Here is an 8788-nt window from a genome sequence, read left to right on the forward strand (position 1 = left end):
AACCATTTTGATGATTTGAGACTCATCATTCTCTTGAAGTGAATCACCTTTGCTTCATTGGAAGTAATATGGACATTACAACCTTAACACAATAAAGTGACCAACTTTATTATATGGTAGTGAACAATTTTTAGATTCAATTAAGATACATGTCTCTTATGTATGACTCTTCATATAAATGTATTTTAATACCTTAATAAAGTCATGCTACCTTAATAACTAGTTAATGAATGCTTACTTAAAACGAATTCTTCATTTTATTATCAAAATGTACTTTCATTACAAATAAATTAAATTAAATTAAACATGGGAATATACTTGTTTTTGTTAGTGTAAGCCCTACAAGCCAATCGATTTTGTGCTTGTAAAACACTATATTAATTAGTCATATTTCATGTTAAATACATTATGGATATTTTAGATAATATGTGAGGTATTTCTTTATCCATGAGTTTATTTATAAAGAGTTATGAGAGACTTATGCAGATAAAGTCCTTGGAACATAATGGCCTTGCAAAGAAATTATAAATTGTATAATTATGAGATTCTTATACATCAAAACTTTGTTCCTAAATATGTTCCTGGTCATTGTATTGTAAACAATAAGGGCATTGAGAATGCTCAAAGTCTAGTACATGCTAAGCCTCCTTACTTTAGAAGTAAGTAATTGATCTCATAGTATGTGGGTGCTTGTTATGGAACAAGTTCATTGAACATTATCCGCTATGAGAGTTCCTTTTGGTATTTCACTCAAGTATCTATGAAAATACTCTCATGTGTCAGTAGCGTAAGCAATCCTTAGACTTATGATACTAGGTTATCTTGTATGTGAATTGTCATGCTTTGATTTCACCTCTACGGGTCTAGAGTTGACCAGATGCTTAAACAGGGTGTTTTTGGACATGTCATGAAGCATACGAAAATGAATGAGTAGTATAGAAAGGATTCATCACCCCAAGTTATTTCAAGAGGATATATTTCATTTGTTCTTGGCTTATATTGATTAAAAGTCCTTGTCCAAGGCAATCTTGACAGGTTAATATAGAAGCTACAAGACTAATATGGATAAGTAAGAAAGTAGACACCGAACCAATCCTTCTATCTATCTAGGATATATGATGAAAGTATCGAATTACACTGAGATACTATACACTAAAAGGTTAGTCAAATCATATTGACTCTCTTAACATTTGGGTGGTCGTGATATATTGCTAGATGCTGCTCATGATCTATAAATATAAATGTAAATTCTTAATTGAATTAATTTATATTTATTATCAACATGTTGGGAACCTAATGGGTCACACATATAAGGTGAATTGTCGAAATTAATTTGAGTTTAATTGGATATGATCTAATTGATTTTATAGAGGTTGATCCACTTAAGTATTGGGCTAATCAAATATGATTGGATGGCGTATTAAATAAAGGCCCAATTAGCCCAAGACATTTTATAATCCTTGTTAGATATAAAGTAGGTTAATTCACTCTATAAAAGAATCCCATAGCTGCCTTTTGAATAGATAAAAGAGTTCTATTTTATGTTCTCATGTGTTAAGATAGGATAACAGCCAAAAAAGAGAGAAACACAAGAGAGCTCAAAAGTTATGAGTTTGCTAGCACAAACTTTGGCTTAGGGATTCACAAACTCATAGTGAAGAGATTTTAGCAAATCATTGTGTGGATCACTATTAGAGGTAGGACAACTGTGCTGTTATGATTTGATAAGTCCTAGTTGGTGTACAAAAGTTCAAATGAAAAGCCAAGGAGGACTCCACTAAAGAAAGTAGATTTTCAAGTATGTCAAAATTTCTTTTGTGGTTTTCCTAGATTAGTTTCAACTAAAGTGATCCATGGATTTGGAGATTAAAATTTTAATAATATTCCACTGCGTATGAGTTATCTTAATGTAATTCAAATCCCCAACAGCTTTCTAGGGTACCATATTCTCAAATTCTTGACAAATTATTTCTGAAAACAAAAACTTCATCCCAATATACCTCACAATGTTTTTCCACCATGTTTGTGAATATGGCCATCACACATCTCTGAAAAGTGGCAAGTGCATTACATAAACTAAATGGCATTCATTTAAAAGCAAAGGTGCCATAAGGACATGTAAAGGTAGTCTTTTCTTGATCTTCAGAGGCAATGGTAATTTGGTTATAACTAGAATAACCATTTAAAAAGCAATAATATTCCTTACTAGCTAATCGACCCAACATTTAATCAATGAATGGGAAAGGGAAGTGATCTTTCCTTGTAGATTTTTTGAGTTTGCGATAATCCATGCAAACTCTCCATCCAGCCATGATTTTTGTTGGAATGAGCTTGTTATTGTCATTAGAGGCTACATTCATCCCCCCATTTCTCAGGAACATATTGGACTAGACTTGCCTTAAGCTATCAAAAATGAAATAAATTATTCTAGCATTTGGCCACTTGATGATTTCTTCCTTGACTACTTCTTTCATGATGGGATTCAATCTTCCTTGATGTTTAATTGTGGCTTTATGATTTTCCTTAAGAAAAATTTTATGCTTCGAGATAAAAAGGCTAATTCTCTTAATATCAGTTATAGTCCACCCTATTGCTCTCTTGAATTCTTTGAGTATCCTTAATAGGTTGTCTTCCAAAGTGTTAGTAAGAGAAGCAAAAATAATAACTGGAAGAGTAAAGGACTTTCCAAGAAAAGCATACCTTAAGTGTGTGGGCAAAGGTTTGAGTTCCAAGGTAGGTGGTTTTTCAATGGAGGGTTTTGAAGCAGGCATTAAAGAAGTTGAAACATTTAAAGACTCAAATTGATAATTAGTTCTCAATCTTAAGTGAGCATTTAACATATTTGAGTATTTAATAAATTCAACACCATCCCTATCAGAATCAGCAACTAAACATGTTTCAAAAGAATCTTTGGGATATTTTTCTAAGAAGACATCTTCTGTTAGACTATTTACCACACTCACAAAAAAGTAGTTTTCAGATTTCACAAGCAATGCTAAAGCTTTGAAAATATTAAATGTTATCTATTGGTCTTGAACTCTTAAAGTGAGCTCACCTTTTTCAGCATGAATTCAAGCTCTAGCAATTGCCAAGAATGTCCTTCTAAGAATGATTGGAATTTGTCTATCTTTTTCCCATCAAGAATTATAAAATCAAATGGAAAAATAAATTTATCTACCTTTACAAGGACATATTCAATAATTCCTTTTGGATAGACATAAGAGTGATCAGCCAATTGCAAAGTAACTAAAGTGGGGTTGCATTCCCCCAAACGAAGTTTCTCAAAAATTGACCAAGACATTAAATTTATACTTGCATTTAAATCACTTAAAGCTTTTGCAAAAAATAAATTACCAATAGTGTAAGGGATTGTGAAGCTACTTAGGTCATTTAGTTTTAGTGGTGGTTTATTTAGAAGAATTGCATTGCATTCTTCTATAAGGGAGACAATTTCAAACTCACTTAATTTTCTCTTTTTAGAGAAGATGTCTTTCAAGAACTTGATATAGCTTGTCATTTGTTCCGAAGCTTCAACAAAAGGAATATTTATGTGCAATTTCTTTAAGACATTGAGAAATTTTTAAAATTTCTTGTCAAGCTTTTACATTTAGAGCCTTTGGGGAAAAGGTGGTGGAGGATGGTTGACTTGAGAAGTCTCATGATTTCAAGCTTTTTCATCCTCTTTTTATTCAACTTCAATTACTTTTTCACACATTACTTCTTCCTCGTCAACATGTTCTTTCAAAGATAGAAATGCTTTTTCATTGACCCATCAATTTCTTTTCCACTCCTTAAAATGATTGTTTTGCATTGTTTTTTACCTTAAGGATTGACTTGTGTGTCACTTGGTAAGACGCGTTGGGGTCTTCTGTTGATGAAATTTGTAAGTTGTCCCTTTTGGGTCTCAAGATTTCTTAAAGAGCTCATTGGATTTGAATTATAGCATTAGTCTTTAATATGTATTGCATGACAAGTTCTTCTAATCGGGGCTTCTTTTTAGGAATTGATGGTCTAGCTTGTTGTTGAAAACTAGGGGGCATGATGGGTTTTTAATTTGAATGCCCTGGGTTGTTACTCCATGAAAAATTTTGGTGCTTTCTCTAACTATGATTATATGTATTTGAATATGGATTATTTTGCTACCTGTTAAAGTTACACACAAATTTGACTTAATCAGAATTGTATGGACATTGATCACTTGAATGGTCATTTCCACACATTTCACAAATTATAAATAAATTTTGGATAGCATGAACTCTTAATGTGTCAAACATCTTGGATAGTGCAGCCACTCGTGCAGTTAAGGCGCTAAGTGCATTCATCTCATGTGCTCTAATAGCTTTTTTAGGTGCAGACCTTTCTAAGAGCCATTGGTAACTATTTGAGGCCATCTCTTCCAACAGATTATAAGTATCTGTAGCATTCTTACCCATTAATGCCCCACCAGTAGTAGCATCAATTGTGGTTTTTATTAACTTTACTAGCTCATTGTAGAATGTCTAAACTTGCAACCAATTAGGAATCTCATGATGTTGACATCTTTTAAGTAGTTCCTTAATCTCTCCCAAGCTTCATACAAAGATTCAGCTTCAAATTATGTGAAAGAGGTTATATAATTCCTCATCTTTGCAATCTTTGTAAACGAAAATAATTTTTCCAAAAACTTTTGAGCCAAGTCTTCTTATGTAATAATAGACCCATTAGGTAGTGAATTAAGCCAACTCTTTGCTTTATCCCTCGAAGAAATTAGAAATAGTCTCAATCTAATAGCATCATCATTTACTCTATTAGATTTGAAATTATCACAAATTTCTAAGAAATTCACCAAATGAGAATTAGGATCATCATTGAGTAACCCACCAAACTAAACTAAAGAATAAATCATCTACATGTAAGTTGGCTTAATTTAAAAAATATTTGCCTTGATGGAAGGTCTTTTAATACTTTGGTGCAAACCTTGCAAAAGAGGAACATAATCCCATAGTGCACTATTTTCTTCAGGAACTAGATTAATGCTATTATTGCCATTGTTGTTATTATCCACAACCATTGTCTGATTTAAAGTAGTAACTTGCAAATTCTCCTTTCGATGTCTTCCAAAATTCATTCTATCTTAGGATCAAAAGGAACAAGATTCAAATTGTTTCGTTTTTGCACACAGTAAGCAAAGATATATGCAAACATATAAAATAAGATTAAAACAAGAAAAATAAAATTTGAAGTAAGACTAAATCACTTGGCATTAATATTAGTAAAATTCTAGAAAACAATTCCCTTGCAAAAGTGCCCAAAACTTGTAAGTTAAAATTGTACCTAAGCAAGTATATGTATTGAAACGATAATATATTGGTAAGTAGAATATCGATCCCACAGAGAATTGATCTAGAATATTACTAAGTATTAAAATTCAAACAATTTTGTTTTATTCAAACAATTAAAATTTGAATTCTAATTAAACTAAAATTACTCAACTGAAACTAAACTAATTAAATCTAATTAAAAATTAAAGTGACAATATAATTTGGTAAAAAGCATATTGAAAAATCTTAAGATTATAATATCCTTCACACTTCATGTAAATCTTACCTCTCTCTCTTAATTTTTCTAAGGGGTTGAATTGCTAACCTAGAGTCCTCAATTATTTATAATGCCCTCCTGAGTCTCCCATAAAAATATTTACTTTAATCAAACACTATATTCCTATGTGAATTGAAATTAAAATTCATTTATTAAGTTCAGGCTCTAATATTGGTTACATATGCCATATTGTATATTCATATCCTATAGACAAATCAATTAATATGATCATATGCTATCCTAATCTTAGTCTTCACTAAACTCCATTTCCCAAGTTTGTCCAGGTTGTGAAATCAATTTACTTGGCAATCAGGTAATTAAATGTATTAAGAGTAAATTGGAATAAACAATCAAAATTCCATTGAAAATAAGTAAGGATGAGATTAAAAATTTAGATTACATGTGAGTTCAATTACAATCTTAGAAAATTAAAATTAGCTACACATAATTGAAAAAATAAATAAAAATATATGAATTTCAACCATTAAGAGTAACAAGAAAAATAAAAGCCAAGAAAGAAGTCAAAAAAATTATATAAAGCCTTGCTCTCCAAATTTCTACCTTAACTATCAACTTCTTGAATATCTTATTGTAACACCCCGGATCTTCATGTTGGCTATGTATGATGTTGACCTATCCTATGGGTTGATGTGAATCTCAATGTGTATGTTTATAGACATAGGAATGCCTATGTCCATAGAGAGATGGTCATGAAATGTATAAGTATGTAAAAGCTCAAATGATGTTATGCATATGGTTGGCACATGAATGATATAGTGCATATGTTTGGCATTTAGATGAGTATGATGTGTAAGCAAATTATGTTATGTTTAATTGATATGCTATGTGACATAAAGGATGAATGAGAAATTGATGTGTATGATGAGTTTATGTGTTGATTTTAAGTGAAATATGAATGATTTGATGTTGTGAAAAGGTTTTGAATGGGTTTAGGTTTTAAAAGAAGCAATTTTTATGAATATAGACTTAAAAAGACAGTTTTAGTGCATGCAAGGTAAATCTTGTCTAGTAAAGAGAAAAGGAAGTTGAGTATACTGGCTGACGATTGACCATAGGTCCCTTGTAGTCAATCTTAGGAAAGAAACAAATGCAAAGGGATGAAAGCATTCTAGTCCAAGATTGATTATAGGCCTTCCATAGTCGATCCTATGAAGGAAAAGTTGAGTATGAGCAAACATACAAGTCTACGATCGACTATAGAGCTTCCATTTTTAATTGTATGAAGAGGAAAAGGGTGAAATCTGCTAGTCTAAGGTTGATTACACACTTCCCATAGTCAACCTTAGGTTGCCTAGTCAGCCAAAATTGGGCTTAAAAGTAATAAACCCAATTTTTCTTTATTTTCTCTCTATCTCCTTCGTTCTTCCTCTCTTAAACTTCACACCCTTCAAACCCATCAAACATCAACAACAAATCTTTAATCCTAAGTGTTAAAGGAAAGAGTTTTCACTCACAAAACCTTGGCTTGATTTTTATTTTCTTTCTTTACCCATTTGAAACCCTGCACCACAAATGGAATCTTGGAGCTGCTTGGTGTGAATTTGGAGATAAGAATCATGCAATCCAACCTCTGAGGTATGGATTTTGCTTATTATTGAAGGATTTGAGCTTATATGTTGGATTGCTAAAGATTTGGCTTTTTTTAGAAAAAATTGACATTTTTCAAAATTTAAGATTTAACTAGTTTTGCAATGTTTTGATGTGTTTGAGGGAATATTGAGCCATTTGAAGGCATTTGTGAGTTGGAAGATAGTTAGAGGCTAAGGATGGCCATGGAGCATTTGCAATTTGTCACTAGGAGTGGGTTAATTAAATGGATGTAATGCATAACAAATGGAAAATGCGTAGGCTAGAGAACAAATGATTTATGTGCAAGTTTTTATATATGCATTTATATGTGAGTGAATGTATTCTGTTGAGATTGTGTACCTTAGTGCAATGCCACATAGATGGCCTTTGTTGTGTAAACATAGACTAAGATGTTTAAAAGCTATGATTAACCCTTATGAGTAAGTTACCCTAGGTCAATGATATGTTAAGAGAATTTGATCAAATGATGCCATGGAGACATAAAGGCACTTAGAACCTTAAACGAGTTTATAGATGATTGAAGCTCGATAATTATGATTTGAGATATATTGTGGATGTATGGAATGATAAAGGCATGATGGCCTCATTATGGATTCATGTTTCGTTCAAGGGATGAATTTTGAACATTGATCTGACTTATGGTTGAGTGGAGTTTTGTCCCTTTATGACATTTGTGTGCCTACAGAGATGGTGGTAAGTAGAGATGGTGGCATTAATCTTGCCTATGGTTCCTGCCTATAGTGCTTTGATCCTACCTATTTGAGAATACTGTAGCTGATACCGACCATCAAGAGATTACTCTGATCAATGATTTGATTCTCCACCAACTACTCTAGTGTTGTGCGTTATTTTTTCTCCACCCGTTACATTTCCATGCACATGATTTGGTTTTTTGCTAGCGACTTTACCCTATGTATGATTTGATTCTCCGTCTATTGGCCACTGAGCATGATTTCACTATGTCTTGGGTAGGACCAATCAATGATTTGATTTGATATGTGTATGATATGAGAAAGCCTGGGACAGGCTTATACATATTTGATTTGAAATTGATATGATACTTTGACAACTAGAATGTTCCATGGAAAGTGATTCGAATGACTTCGAATGGCTTCGATGACAAGCCTTATGGCTCATGTGATGATAGTTTTGAGATATTAGGGATAATGATTGTAACGACCTCTCCTCGATCGCTATCAGCGTCTGAGTCTATTGGAAGAACCCGCCTAGTCCTGAACAAGCCTTAATTAAAACGTTAATCATTACCTCACATTCATACCATCAATCTATCAAATCATTGTGATCCATAAAACTCTTTGTGATGAGAATTGAACAATGATCTTTATAAATTGAATAAACCTTTATTCCACATAATCATAAAATAATATATCATGACTTATAATCTCCAAATGTACATTTGTATTGACACAATTGTATAATTTCATAACAAATTACTCTATGAAGACTCGACCTTTATTAGCAGAGTGACTCGGAATAAAGTGTACTTGACCAAATCGTTAGTTTCAACCTCATACTATCTTTAACCCTTATCACCATTTAGTAAGTCCCACCTTAGGACATTATTCCTTTCATATTTTGT

General features: G+C 32.2%; 1 non-coding gene across 1 annotated transcript; it reads left to right on the top strand.

The window, feature by feature from the left end:
• Window positions 1-4521: 4521 nt before the first annotated feature.
• On the top strand, window positions 4522-4627 carry LOC149526453 (small nucleolar RNA R71). The gene has a single exon (XR_016352008.1). It is a non-coding gene; the product is annotated as a small nucleolar RNA R71 (small nucleolar RNA).
• Window positions 4628-8788: the final 4161 nt, after the last annotated feature.

The sequence above is a fragment of the Theobroma umbraticum genome, unplaced genomic scaffold (genome assembly GCF_002168275.2).
Source record: "Theobroma umbraticum cultivar Fairchild unplaced genomic scaffold, ASM216827v3 scaffold_239.1, whole genome shotgun sequence".
Classification (NCBI taxonomy): domain Eukaryota; kingdom Viridiplantae; phylum Streptophyta; class Magnoliopsida; order Malvales; family Malvaceae; genus Theobroma; species Theobroma umbraticum.